This window comes from Equus quagga, chromosome 1 (genome assembly GCF_021613505.1).
Source record: "Equus quagga isolate Etosha38 chromosome 1, UCLA_HA_Equagga_1.0, whole genome shotgun sequence".
NCBI classification, from domain to species: Eukaryota; Metazoa; Chordata; class Mammalia; order Perissodactyla; family Equidae; genus Equus; species Equus quagga.
In genome coordinates, this window is record NC_060267.1 from 1,687,495 (window position 1) to 1,703,208 (window position 15,714).

Genomic DNA, 15,714 nt, shown 5'->3' on the forward strand with positions numbered 1-15,714 from the left:
ATTTGATATTCAGTTATTTTAGCCTGTAGGCAACTGTCTTCCTCTCCATGACCAATACAGGGCTGTAACCTCAGCAGGTTCAACCTGGCCGAACACCAGGAAAGGAAGTTTGTTAGATGAACAGTGTTCTGCGCACATATTTCTTCTTCCTAAGTGCTTTCTACTCTAATAATGAAATTAATCAAATTCGTACTCTTTGTTATTTAAAAAAAGAGTACTGCTAATAATATTAATTATAATCACATCAAAGTCAAGGATTAACAACTACACCAATGAACATTTAAATTCATATCAACGGTTTCCAAACCTGAGTCGAGGACCACCTAAGGGAGAACTGAGAGTTCCTTAAGCTATTTTCGAGATTTAAAGATAGCCTAACAGCCTCATATAGCGTCTGAAATAGAGCTTTTTACGCTAACTAAAACAACCAAATTTCTTTTGGGGGGGCTGAAATTAAAACTCAATATAGTAATATCAATTATTTCATAGTGATCAGAAGCTCTGGTTGTAGTTACAGTCTTCAGTAATAAAAACAGAAAACCCAACGAATTATGTAATAAACATATTTTGTGGAAAAATTTTGGATTCTAGCATCCGAAAATTAGTAGGAATAGAGTAATTTAGTTTTTTCTTAATGTTCTAGAAAAACAAAATGCAAACTAAAAATACAAACCAGACTCAAAATACTGACAAAATGTTTATCAGGAAAAGGTTTGTGTGCACTGGGTGAGGACAGAAAGACACCTATGAGTTACCCAAAAGAAATATCCTTTTCTTTAAATCCTAATGGCTCGGCTGATGCTTCATGAAATAACAAGTAATGACATGCATAAAGATGACTGATCAGAACCCAAACTGTGAGGAGAAATGGACAGGAGGGAGAGCAAGTCTGTGTCTGTTTTCCACTCCAGCACACCCCTCTACAGTTTATTTCCCAATTGCCTCAGCAGTTACAACACTGCAACCCCTTAGCCATAGTTCTCACAAACACATACCCAATATAAAATAAAACAAATAACCATAAGCCTAACCTTCACCTTGCAAGGTCCCCTCACTTTTCAAAGAGTTAGTACAAAAGAAACACTAAGGAGCAAAAGAAAACTAGGACCCACGATGCAGGATAATTTAAGACCACCACCCCCAAACACGACCTGAAGACCACTCAAGAGCCCTCCATGACTGGGTCAATCAGATGGCCTGACAGGCAGCTAGCACCTGCACAGGACGTAAGAGGACAAGCTCTATTCACACCTTCATAGCTCTAGGGACAAAGCCTGAGGCTCCACCACTTACCACCTGCCTGACCTTGGGAAGACTACTTAACTCTCTAAAGCCTCAGTTTCCTCATCTACAAAATGGAAATAAGAACAATAATTCAGCAGGAACTCTTTTAACAGACCACTGCTTTATCAATTTACAGAAATAAAGCTCTCAATCCCTCCTTCAATCACTCCCTGCGGGGCTGGCCCCATGGCCAAGTGGTTAAGTTCACGCGCTTCACTTCAGAGGCCCAGGGATTCGCCCGTTCAGATGCTGGGCGCGGACATGGTACCACTCATCAGGCCATGCTGAGGCGGTGTCCCACATAGCAGAGCCAGAGGCACTCACAACCAGAATATACAGCTATGTACTGGGGGGCTTCTGGGAGAAGAAGGAGGAAAAAAAAAAAGAAGATTGGCGACAGATGTTAGTTCAGGGGCCAATCTTTAAAAAAAGAGAGAAAAAAAATCACTCCCTGATGCCTGCCACAGGTTGACCACTTGCACCTGGTAGAGTCTGCCAAGGAGACCACTTTCTTATATCGTTCCCATCCTCTGCTCTCACCAAATGAGGTGGACACTTAACAAGAGCCAGCTGTTGTTCCCAAACCAGTTCATGCCAACTTTACTCATTACTGTAATTAGGTAATTTAAGACTATGTAAACTGATGAATTATGAGAATAAAAGGGGTTGTTTCTCTGAAAACTATGTTGAGAAGTTCAAAAAGATTCAAAAGCTAATTATTTTTTAAGAAGTTATTATGGAATTAGGTGTATGTAAAACAGCTTTAAAAGAATGGGGAAAAAAGCATAAAACTGCAGAAGGACTTTATAATACGTTGAAAGTGCCTTTAAACCCGCTCCTCTGTAAGAGGGGTACTACGAGGACGTGTAACAGATGGCGCCTCATGGTGTGGGTTATGCTGAGAAGACAATCCAGAACTCTAATCAAAGGACCCAGCCACAGAGAAAAGCCTTGACCCTACAGGAGAAAAAATGGTGAAGAAATGTATATTTGAGCTAAAATTAAAAATGTATCATTTTTAATGATTCTCTGCTAACCACTTTTCAATTATCTACTAAACATCACATATGAGATCTTCATATGCAGCTACATCAAAAATTTATAGGAATACTGTGAAGACCAAATAAAGTAGACTACCTAAGCACAGTGCCTGGCACTTAGTAATATTCAGTTAAAAACTCCTGTTTTAGGGGCCAGACCCGTGGCCGAGTGGTTAAGCTTGTGCACTCCGCTGCAGGCGGCCCAGTGTTTCGTCAGTTTGGATCCTGGGCGCCGACATGGCACTGCTCATCAAACCACACTGAGGTGGCATCCCACATGCCACAACTAGAAGGACCCACAACTAAGAATATACAACTATGTACCAGGGGGCTTTGGGGAGAAAAAGGAAAAATAAAATCTTTAAAAAAAAAAAAACTCCTGTTTTACTGCAAAGGTTTTGTTACTGCCCTGACGGTCTACTGCTCTAAGGATATAGTACTGCTATCTTCCAAAACATACAGAAAAGTAAAAGGTACACAATTTCCTTGTTATTCTGTCATTTTTTATATTCATGTACATTACTAGCCATATAACTTCTCTGGTGGCCATCAAAAAAGTGAAGATGTCCAACACATCTGAGAGCCCCAGGAGACTGGAGTCTCCCAGGGTTATACTGAACGGCAGGATAACTTACGGGAGCACATTAAAATGCCAGCACACCCAGCACTGACAGCTGACAGGAAGAGAGAAAGGCAGCGAGGCGCCGGTGTGGTACTAGTGGAGGGGGCAGCAGCGCTGTGAAGAGGGAACAGCCAGGAAAAGACTGAGGGGCGTGAGTAGGAGATAATGGCAGAGACCAGAGAGGCGCAAGGCAGAAACTGGCAATCACCTTGCAGGTAACAAGCCTGCAAACTAAAGAGGTGACAGGTAAAGAGAAGGATCTGGTGATTCATCCTCTTGCTCAGAACTCTGAACCGTGGCACAGATATTACAATGCTTTTCCAAATTACTTAAAAGCAAAATCACATTTTAAAAATTTCATGTCATTTTGACATTACAATCAATTTTACTCTTCATGGAAAAACTGCTACCTGCAGAAATGCACTCTAAAATTAGAATAATGAAGTACCACTAATGGCCAACCTAACAAGGACACTGAAACAGTACTAGTAACACCATCCTTTTGAGAAGTAATTTGACCCAATGTTTCAAGACTAATAAACTCTCATATCCTCTGGTTCAATATCACACATCTGGGAGTCTGCCCTAAGGAAATAACCAAAAATATGAAGAAATCTATGTGTTCAAAGTGTTTTATGCAACATTTCCTACAATAGCAAAAATTAAGTATGATGGTGACACAGAAAATACTTAATATAATGTAAAGTACAAAAAAAAGCAGTCAACAAAATTAAGCATATACTATAAATATGATATAAAACATCACCTAAGAAAGGCTGCAAAAAAACTCCAAAATGATGACTGTATTAGAGTGGTGGGTTCAAAATGTTTTTTCTATTGTCTAACCTTTCTGAAATGTTATTTTACTTTTAGAATTTAAACACACTACATTTTTAAAACCTTTAAAAAAGGCTACATACTGTACGGTTTCACACATAACACTCTCAAAATGACAAATCTAGTGGGGGGGTGGTAAATACACAGAGGTAGCACTAGAGAGTTCTGTGGTAATGCAACAGTTCTCTATCTTGACTGTGGCAGTGGACACACAAAACTACACAGGGGATAAAATTGCTCAGAACGATAGACACACACAAATGCAATTTTAACAAATGGTGAAATCTGTATACATTCTGTAGTCTACTTAACAGTAATGTACCAATATCAATCTCCTGGTTTTCATATTGTATGACAGTCATGTAAGATGTCACCACGGGGGAAAACTGAGTTGAGTATAGGACACTGCTATTTTTGCAACTTTCTATGAGTCTCTACCTCAAAAAAAAAAAAAATACACGTGCTTGTATGTATAATATTAAGCTTTTTTTTTGAGGGGGTGGGAGATAAGGGAATGTAAAATAAGCCGCGTAATATATAACTTCCAAGGCGCTACTATCTACTAACTTCACAAAAGCCCAGAGCAGGCAAATGGTAGTCTTTAGATTGAACGTAATTTACTCAGGTCAGGCTTTAATAAAAGCCTTCAACTTAAATGAAAGTATCAGTCAATTTCCAGAATATGTTTAACTGAATAGTTTTGAATCTCAAACCCTAAACTTACACAATCCATTAAGCAATAGCCCTCAGAATTTTCTCTCTTGCCAGAAAAGTTTCAACAAACATAAATAAGACTTTCTTACACATATTCAATTTAAATATATAAATGACTAATACACACAAAGGATATAAAATTCATCACCTCTGGATTGTGCTACATGACAGCAACCACATCTATCCTAATTCACCATTTTAACCTCAATGCTTACCTAGCAGGCTCCCAACAACTATTTACTGAATCAATTAGTCCATGGGTGAATTCAAGTTCTAGCCAAGATTCAATGCCCAAGTCGCTTCAGCTTTAACTGAGAACAGGAGGTAGAAGGCAGGACACACGAGAACAGAGGGATGCATGTGGACAGGGCCTAGCTTCTACTAATTCACCAGGTCAAAAGATTACATTAACCAACACTACATCCTATAATCAGTGCAAAACTTGACCTTGGGAAAACCTTAAATCCCTTCCTCTCATCACCCAAATCTTAAGGACTTGTTTAATAACTAGGAAAAGAACTGAACTAGTACCATAAAATCTGCCTCACTAATCTTTATAACCTAATGCTTTCAAGAAAGCCAAATTTTCTTTGCTATGTGCAAATCCCTTAACTTTCTGACCTGAAAAATCTCAGCTAGAATTATGTAAAGCATCAAAAACCCCTTCTGCACAAGCTTTAAGCTCTCAGCAATGATATGCATATATCTATTATATATACTTATACACTACATATATCTATATTCAGATATAAATATAAAATATACAAATAATAGAACTACTACCTTATAAGGCAGTTAAGTCAGATAGCGACTCATGTCTACATGTTATTTATTCCTTCAACAATCCAAAGTACTTACAACATAACAATGAACAAGACGACATAAAGGAATCCATATGCTCAAAGGCATTTTCTGCAACATTTCCTGTAACAGCGAACACTGAGTATGATGGTGACAGAGTAAATACGTAATATACTGTTAAGGGCCATGCCCTAAGTTTACAGTCTATCTAGTGACTTCAAAGGCAGTTACAGCTAGTAAAAAGAATCTTAAGAAAATCAGGGTTTGAATTCCAGTACTACCTCTTATTAGCTATGTCTCTGAGTCTTAATTTCCAGAACTATAAAACAGGTACTATTGTCATAAAGATTCAAACAAAATCATAAAATATAAAAATGCTTGACAAACTAGAAAGCAGTATACAAATGTAAGGTATATTATGATTGTACTTAGCTTTTCACTAAGAAAAAACAAAACACGTGGACACCTCCCTGTAGAACGCTTATTAGTTTCCTGGGAGAAACAGTAACTACACAGCGAGGAAAGCAGACAACACCTTGACCAAAATTAAAACTCCCAATGAGGGGCAAACGGACACTACGTAAATCCAGATGTGATATCGTGAGAGGGACACATCACTTTTGTAGTAGTCTGAGTGAAAATAAACAAACAGCCTGAATCAAATCGCGAGGCAAATCAGATCAAATCAGACAAACCCAAATTGAAAAACTTTCTATAAAACAACTGACCTGTATTTTTCAATTGCATGAAAGACAAATAAAGGTTAAGGAACTCTTCCAAATTAAGGAGACTAGAGAGAAAAGACAACTAAATACAATACACAGTCACACTGACAGAATTAGCATATAAAGTGTGGATTACAATATTCATCAATGTTAAATTTCTGGAATTTGATAACGGTACTATGATTACATAAGCAAATATCCTTATTCTTAGGAAATACACCTTGAGGTATTAAGAGGTAAAAAAGTATGCAACCTACTCTTCAATGGTTCACGAAAATAAGTAACAATGTGTGTGTATGCCACAACACAAATATGGCAAAATGTTAAAAATGGGTGATTATAGGTAAAGGGTATAAAGCAGTCTACTGATGCAACTTTTCTATAAATTTGAAATTATTTCAAAATAAAAATTTTAAGAAAACAGGATACTTAACCTCCAGGGATTTACTTATAAGCTCTATGTTATACAATTTTTAAGTACTATTAAAAATCACTCTATAAAATTAATACAGAGAAAGTTCTACGGAACTTCACACTCAAATTACAAAACAGGTAAGAAAACATGGCACCATGAGCAAGAGCCAGCAAAACATACAGCAGAATCATATCTACAAACCTCAGATATTGGAATTATCAGACATAAAATATAAAAACAAACACATTTAATAGGTTTTTAATAAGTAAAAGATATCTTGAGAACATGACCAAGAAAAAGAATAACACTACCGAAAAAGGGATAAAGCAGTCTTAAAAAAGAACTAAATGAAACTTCTAGGAACAAAAAAATACAGTAAATGAAATTTTTAAAAACTCAATGAACCTATTACAACATGGATGAACCTTGAAGACATTATGCTAAGAGACACAAGCCAGACAGAAAAAGACAAATACTGTATAATCCACTTATATGAGGTACCTAGAATAGTCAAATTCATAGAGACAGAAAGTAAAATAACTGTTGTCAGGGGCCAAGAGGGAGGGATGGGGAACTGTCATTTAATGGGTACAGATTTCAGTCTGTGATGATGAAAAAGTTCTGCAGACAAGATAGTGGTCATGGCTGCACAACAATGTGAATGTACTTAATGTCACTGAATTGTACACTTTAAAATGGTAAATTCTATTTATGCATATTTTACCACAATAAAAAAAATGCATATAATAGTTAAAATAAAGTGAAAAAATATAAAAAATTCAATAAACTGATTGAGCAGAGCTGAAGCGAGAATTAGCTAACCGGAAGGAAAGACATTCATTATCCAGAACCCAACACAGAAAGATGAAGAAACGAAAACACGAAAGACAGGTGAAGAGGCGGGGAGGGTAGAGTAAGAAGATCTAACAAATAACAAACTTCAAATACAAGTTCCAGATAGGAAATAAGGAGGATAAAATTTGAGGAGAAAATGGCCAAAAGTTCTCCAAAGTTGGTGAAAGACACCAATCTTCAGATTCCAAAGCCTAGTGAATTCCAGGCATGACAAATAAAAAGAAATCAACTTCCAGATATATCAAAATGAAAGTGCAGAACGCCAAGGACACAGAAAAGATTCTAAAATTAGCTGTCATGAAACAGATACCTACAAAGGAATGACAGTTACACGGATTACAGATTTTTCAACAGCAATAAAAGCCATAAAAGAATATTATAAGATTTTTAATGAATAATAACACAAACTAACCGCTAGCATAGACTGCACACTCAGAAAGACCATCTTCAGGAATGAGACTAAGATAAAGATATTTTCAAACAAAAAAAGTTTTCCAACAGACTCTCACTGGAGGAAATTCTAAAGGACATATTTCAAGCAGAGAGAAAACAATCTCAGATCCCAGACAGCAGGTCTGAGAAGCACACAGAAATGATGAGTAAAGACACTTGTAAATATACAGGCGAATCAAAGCTACAGTGTTTAAAACAACGACGATACCTAATCTGTTGTGAGTCAGAACTAAAATAAAGGAAAACTACATAGCTTTGAACTGCCAATCTGCAAGAGAGGGAAATGGAATTTTTTAAATATACTAATTAAAATTAAAAAGAAATGCAAGGAACTGATTAACGCAGAATTCAGACGGCAGTCACATGGGAAGCACGTCAGAGAACACGAGCACTGAGAAGTACAGAGGGGCCTCTATGTTTTAAGCTGGTTTAGTGGTACATGGTAGTTCATTTTACAACTATTTACATTGTACATTATGCTATTCTTTTGCAGTAAAAACAAATTTTAAAAATCAACACAGAAGAAAAGAATCAGAAGACCAGCGATTACTCCATAAAAATCCAGACTAATTCATAAATGTTGGTCTTTAAAACTTAAAGAATAAAAAGATTCATTATTTCATTCCACAAATACTTCTGGAGTTCCTAAGCTCTGCCTATATAACTGAGCTTGAGGGGTGGCATGAAGATGTCTGACCTCTCTTCTGCTGGTCCTCTGAACCCCAGAGATGTACTACAGCAGCCGCCAGGCACACCTAAATGAACGGAGCTCCTCTGGAACACTAGACACAGCTAATGCTCAGTAGCCGTACTGAGGGCCACCACGCTGAACGGCAGAGAGAACACGGCCATCACTGAGAAAGTTCTACTAGACAGTGCTCCAATATTCTTGTAACACTAGAAATATGAAAACTGAATAATCTTAAATATAAAAGTAAGAACATCTTAAAATTAAATCTCCTTTTAAAGGTATTTTATTTCTATGAAACTATAACTCCGTAGTAGCATTTAAAACACTTTGCTGTTTGTTAAAAATATACAGAAAGTGTCAGAAATTGTTCACCATCCCCTACATCTCACCAAAAACCATCAGAATACAGGATTTTTTTTTTAATGAGCCAAAATTAAATAGTTAAGCATGGTGTTACTAAACTGTAATAGAAGCCGTGTCATGGAGATACAAAAGTCCCCAGGATGCACCTATCACCCCTTCTCAGTTGAGAGTGCTTTGAAACACTGTTTACATACATATATAACAGCAAAATGCATATGAATGTTTAAAAATGAAACCGTATAGGCATCATGAAATTTTTTACTTACAACAGGATACTTTTGGGCACATCTCTAGACTTCTGAGCATACCATTAATTCCTGCCATTAAGGGTACTTCAAAGTAAAAATTTAAGCATTGTTAAAATAAATGAATTCTATATGATTTTTCTATTTACCAGAAACAAAGATACACAAGAAAACTCTATAAAACAATAACATTCTTAATATCTAAAGCAGCAAACCTCCAGTTTTCTTTAAAATTAAAGGACAGAGGGCCCAAGCTATTTCAACTTAACCTGAACATTTTGCTTTCAGCATCCTAACACATATCAAAGATTTCTATAGCACTCCCAATTTTTTTAAATTACCTAACCACAAACACTCAAAGGAAATAAAGGTTAAGCCTTAATTTAACAGTCACTTGGGCTAGGTTTGCACCTTAAGTTCCTCCCCACCTCTAAGTGAACCAGGTTGTCCACACGCTTCTCATCTAGAGACTGAACGCAATTTCACTAAGCGCTTGTGCTAATAATTGGTCTGTGTCCCCAGGAGGACTTCCGTGGCTCCGCTTACATAACAGATGATGCAAAGTGCTGAACCATTCTTTCTCCAGAAAGCATTATGAATACTGATATTTGTACAAGGTTTACTTGCTATACTAAATAGAAAAGCTTTTCTCGCTCTAGCTTCAACAATCTTTTCTGCAGAAACGGAAAGCCAATCTCTACTACTTCACTATGCCAGAGGCGAGTTATTTATCTTGTTGGCTAATCAACAGAGCAATGACTTAGAGCAGCACCCCTAGACAGCCCCCGCCAGTTTGCCAGTTTCCTCCTGGGATTCTGGTTGAGAAACACAGCCTTAAACAAATAATTTGGAGCAACTTATTTGCATTTAACTGAAAACAATCTGAACTGCTCCTTGAAATGTTCTGTAAGTATTAACGTAAAACTCGACAAAGTTAAATTTAATGGTGGTGGGAATCACAATACAGTCCCTAAAGGGTAACAGAAGGATAGGAGGTACCCCGAACCTAACTTGAATATGGGTAAATGTGCTGGATGAGTACTCTCCCACAATCCCCCGGTTTTGTTTAAGCGAAGATTTTCAGATTTCATAGAACCATAAACTGAAAAAAAAAAAAAAAAAAAGGGAGGACCAGCATAGAGTTGTCAACTTTTATTTTCCAAGACATTTAAAAAGAAAGTAACTACCCATTACCATCACCATTATTTCATAAAAGAACTAAATACACCAAAAGTGGGTAAAAGACAATTTTAGAAAAAAAGATTATCCTTTAAATTCAATAGATTTAGCTTTATGAAAAGCTAACTCATTCTCACTTCACTTCAGGCAAGTGAAAACTTCATCATGGACTGACACCACACCACAGTCCAGCATTTGGGAACCACAGGTCTAAACAGCTAACTCCCACTTGGAAAAAGAAAGCCAGGGCAGGACATGCCCAAACCAAATATTAACCTATTCAATAAAGAGGAAACAGAGGCTTGGAGGGGTTTAGGGACTCTCCCAAGGTCACAGACCAAGAATTTTGACACAGGTGTGTCTAATTCCAGAGTCAGAGTTCCTAACCATTTTGCCAAATTTCCTCTAATATTCTTCCACTCGTATAAAGATCCATCCTAATCCAGTCACCTTTGTGACCAATGACAACCGAGGAATTTCCAAGGCAGCTGGGGGGAGTGAGAGGTGTACTCCCTGGCCATCATTCAGACTGAAGCTAAATGGAACTCCTGACCTTTGCCTCATTAATACCAGGCTCAGTGCAACTAAGCCAACCAGCCCAGACAAAGCACACACAAAACCCCCTGCCTCCAACAACCTGATGGAGGGGCCTTAGGACATTCCCAAGTGCCTGCAAAACAGTGAAAAACATATTCCTGAAAAACAAAAGGGACATGTGAATTCTCAAGAAGAAAATAAACACTTCCATGGTAACTGAGTCTAAAAATAATAAACTTGCCCTCAAAAAATTACAACTCTAAGCCTCATTCTGCAAACTATTACAATATTTTACACATTAATACACAGGTTCCCACTATTTAAATATCTAAACAGAAAACCACATGAAATTCTATAAATCTACACTTCTTAAACAGTTTCCAATTAAAATATATGGTTTTTATATATGTATCATTATATGATGGATAAAAGTATCTTATCATTCTATCCCTCTAGGATAATCAGAACATTAGAGACAAAACTACTCATGTTAATCAACATACTTATATAAGAAAGTTGGAAGAAAAATATATAATTAAATATCATTTTCTATGAAAGGCATTATTAGCAGCCAGTAGTAACAGGAGGCACAAAAGTTATCTTTGAATATTCAGAGGGTCTTGATAATGAAACCAAACTTGAAAGCCATAATATAAATAAATAGAATACTGTATCAGAGATTTGCTTCCAAATCCTCATATACCACTTGCCAACAAATGTCCAAAAGAAATGACCAAACAGCTCTTAAGTAACAAAAGACTGACACTCTGGACCAAATGATTCTGAAACAGTTTATCCTCCCTGAAATAGGGTGATGATAGCATAGTATTCTTGCTGGCAATGGCAAGAAAACTTTACTTCCCAATTGGATTTTCAATGATCAGATTCTTTCTACTCCATCTGAATCTGCAATGTGAGGGAGCAGTATACACACTATCAAATTTTTTACCCAGGGCATAAAATTATCTATTTAGTGTCTTTTCCTTCTGTTTTAAACAGATGCCACTTAACACAAAGGGTTTTTTTTTCTTTCCCCTCTAAACTCTCCCTTGGCTCTTTCATCTCCTCCTTATATACAGATTCAACTAGTCATCTATCTGTATTATTCCCTACACCTATGTTTAATATATGCCTAGCACTGACCTCTCTCATGAACTACAAACCCACATTTCCAAAAGCCTCTGGGCATTTCCCCTGTTTGGCAAGTATATAAAAACTCAACATATTCAAAACTGATCTCTTCATGTACCTCCTTGCCCATACTTCTAGGAATAGTACCACCACTGCCATCACCCGCATTTACAGTGACTATCATCTTCAACTTCCACTCCCTTCAAACCTTCCCCAATAACCCCTCCTCCTACCCACCTACTAAATCATCCCAATGCCTTGCCTTGGCCAGTATTTACAATATACTGAAAGTCAGCTTTCTACAACAAATCATTCTACACACTACACAATTAGACCTTGGTAGTTTCTCACTACTTCCCAAATGCTGAACTCCTAAATACAGCTTTTAAACACGCTCCACGATCCGGCCCCAACTTACATTTCAAACCTCATCTCCTATTCCTCAAAATGCACCTTATATTCTAAGTAATCTGGTCCCACTAACTTTTCTCTGAGTACACAGTGAACTTTCCCACCTCCACAATGGTGTTCACATCATTCCCTTTATTTGAAAAGCCTTCTTCACCCCCTCCTCCCAACCCCTAAATGTCTGTCTTAGAAAAGTCTTACCCTCTGCAATATTGAATGCAGGTACCAGTATATTGGGAAGTAGTATGATGTAGTGGAAACGCATAGGCATTGGTACCAGGCAGATCTGGATTCAAATTGGGGTTCAGTTACTGGCTAGCTACACAGTCCAGGCAAGCTACTTAACATATGTGAGCATGAGTGACCTCATTATTAAGACGCTTACATGTTGTTGTGAAGCTTAGAAAACGTATGTAAAGCAACTAGCACAGAGCGTGGTGCTAAGTGCGCAATCAGCAGCAGCTTCAGAGCTCCCTTCCTAAGTATTGCTCTATCTCCACCACCTTCCCTGATTACTCCAGCTAAAAATAAACCCATTTTCCTTTCCTACAACTCCAAACTTTAGGTCAAACCTTCAAGTACTAAGTATTTACATATTTTTCTTTATGTTGTAAATTTTCATGCAAATATCTTACATCCTCTTCTAGATTTCAAATTCCTAGACCAAAGAATTAATCTTCATATCCTATAATGCCTAACAGAGCTTTTCATAAAGCACACGCCTTCCAACTAGGAAAAACTTTTAATATGCCTAAATACAATTCACCTCTTCATGATTTCTGACATACCTTAGAAAATTACTGCCAAAACACAAATCTAAGTTGCTATGGCTGTATCTTTATTTGTTCCCACATGGTTGCCTAACAGCTTGATGCCTAACAAAGCAAATGTTCAATATCTGCTGAACTGACTTGAACACAATAAAATTTACAATGTCTAACTGTATCTGATTTTCCCCAACTACCTTTTCTGCTCCTTCAATTCTTGAAATATTTCCCTTCAAAACAACAGTTATATCCACACGTTCAGTATGGATCTATAACTGTATCTACCTGGACTCCTTTTCCAGATTGTCTCAATCCCAATATTCCAACCGTATGCTCTAAAAAAATTAAGCACTTCAAATGTCTAAGAATCTACAGTTTCTTGCTAAATCCAAAAGTTGGGCAACTAAACTTCCTCCACAATTTTTTCCAGGGACTTTAAAAATCATCCATCCTTTGCCTGCTGAAGATCAACAACCCTGAAATAAATGTTCTTTTGCATAGGCAAGCTCACTGAACTTGTCACTTCAGTCTGTTTTCCCTAATTCACAGTATTACCTCCCCTTCCAATGGTGGGAGGAGAGAGAATGAGATAAGTACCCAAAAAACTACAATATGAGTCCTAATATTAGCACAAGATCATAAGTGCAGTCTAGTGTCACTGGTCTCACCAAGGCAATTTGTGTGTACCCTACATGGGAAAGCAATGGCCATCTGCCCAGAGTCATCCCCTGCAGTAACTGTATCCCCTTAGGACCATAACTCAAAAATCACCATCAAATGTGGAAAACCCTTGTTTCCTACAAACCTGTCAGCAGTAATTTATTACATAAAATCTGTTCACTAAAAATAACTACCTATGCATCACTTTTTCCTCTATTTTCAACTTGCCCAAGATAAACACCTCACAAGTTAAAAAAATAAATAAATAAAACAAAACAGAACACCTCTGCCCACCTGTGTGAATCTCGGCACGCAGCAACAGCTGCAACAGTACGCGGAACCTCTTAACAGTTACCGAGAACAATTTTTCTTTAAAAGTTAAGGAAAATGACAGCTCCAACTATGAACGTATACAAACTTGGGGGCAGAGGGGGTATAACAATTCCCCAACCTTCTGCAATCCATTCGTGCAACAAACGCAGACTGAACTCATCGCACAAGTGTGACCTCGGAGAGCCACAGGAATTGGGAGATGAGCAGATTAGAGAACAGCATCATTTTCTTAAGTCTGCAAGAAAATACGGGAACCCACCTGAACTACCGATTTTCTCAAGCAAGCTGTTTTTGAGAAGCGACTTCAACAGCAGCTTGAGCGAGCTCACAGGGTGTGAGACGCAGGAGGCAGGCCGGTGCCCGGGGCCCGCGTCTGCAGGACCGGCCCGAGCGCAGTCCAAACCGGTCCCGGGCAACCCCCAGGCGGGTCTGGACGCCGAGCCTGCCGAGGATCGGGCCTCCTCCCCCGCCACGCCCCGCCCCGGCCTGCGGGCCACCCCGGGGCCGGCTCAGCGCCGAGCCCCAGGGAGCGCGGGACGCGGACCGAGCCGGGGCCCGGCTGCGGCCGGCGTCCAGCTCCCGGCCCGGGGCGCACCCCCGAACCAGACCCGGAGGCGGCGCGAGGCCCGGGCGGCAGCGGAGACAGGTCGGAGGCACCAAGGCCCCGCCACCCCAGCGCGTCCCCACAGCTACAAGGCTCGGGACCCGCTGCCGCGTCCCGCCCACCCGCGGCCGCCGCCCGCGCCTCCCGCCCCGGGTCGCGAAGACCGCGGCGGCCCGCGCCCCTTCCCCCCGAACCAGACGGCCGAGCCCGCGGCGCGGAGCCGGGGCGGGCAGGGGCCCCGGCCGGCGCAGACGGCTCCCCGGCACTCACCGTCGGCCCGGCGCGGCGGGGGCGGGGCGCGGGTGGCGGGCGCTCGCAGGTCCCGGGCTCCGACCCGGCAGGAGCCCTAGGAGCCTACCGAGCCTCCGCGGCTGTGCCCGCAAGGCCTCTCCGGCCCGAACCCTGGAAAAGCACTTCCGGGGGCGCGGGGCAGGGAGGGTTTGGCACCGGAACTGCTCGCGGGCTGGGGCTGACGGGGCGCCCCGGGGGGCGGGGCCTCTCCGTGCGGCGCCCGCGGCCCCGCCCCCGGCAGCTCGTCACCCCGCGGCCCCGCCCCCGGCCGCTCGTCAACCCCGCGGCCACACCCCCGGCTGCCCGTCAACCCCGCGGCCCCGCCCCCGGCCGCGGCGGCCCCGCCCCTGCCCCGGGCCTCTCGCATCCGTCTGGCGGTCCGACTTGACAGACGAGGACACCCAGGCTCGGAGAACTGAGGGGCGGGGCCCCGCGCGTACCCTGACCTCCTGACTCCAGTGTTCCCCCGACTCCAGGCCACCTGCTTTAAGAATCCTAAGAGTTAGGTTTACTGAGCGCTTCCTGCGCGTGGGCACTGTGTAAGGAACCGTCCCAAACCCCTGACGTTGGCCTGGTCTCTGCATCTTGCGGAAGAGATCCGCCGAAGGTACCAAACCCACTACCGCCAAAAACGTCGGCTCTTGATTTTATTTTAACTCGTGTTGTGTATGCAAATCTCATCTACTCCTAACAAGAGTTTTACATTCTTTAAGGGCAGGAACCAAATTATACTCCTATACTCCTGTATGTATTTCATCA

At 40.4% G+C, this 15,714-nt stretch overlaps 1 protein-coding gene across 5 annotated transcripts in view; it reads right to left on the minus strand.

Annotated features, from left to right (window-relative positions):
* Nucleotides 1-15,060, minus strand: part of FRS2 (fibroblast growth factor receptor substrate 2) — a 118,271-nt gene extending 103,211 nt beyond the window's left edge. For 4 of the 5 annotated variants that reach the window (XM_046665462.1, XM_046665468.1, XM_046665486.1 and 1 more), the window contains exon 1: nucleotides 14,935-15,060. The gene's annotated coding sequence lies outside the window, so the exon portion shown is untranslated. The remainder of the gene's footprint in view (nucleotides 1-14,934) is intronic. The other variant, XM_046665495.1, reaches the window with a different exon arrangement.
* Between the last annotated feature and the right edge of the window lie 654 nt (nucleotides 15,061-15,714).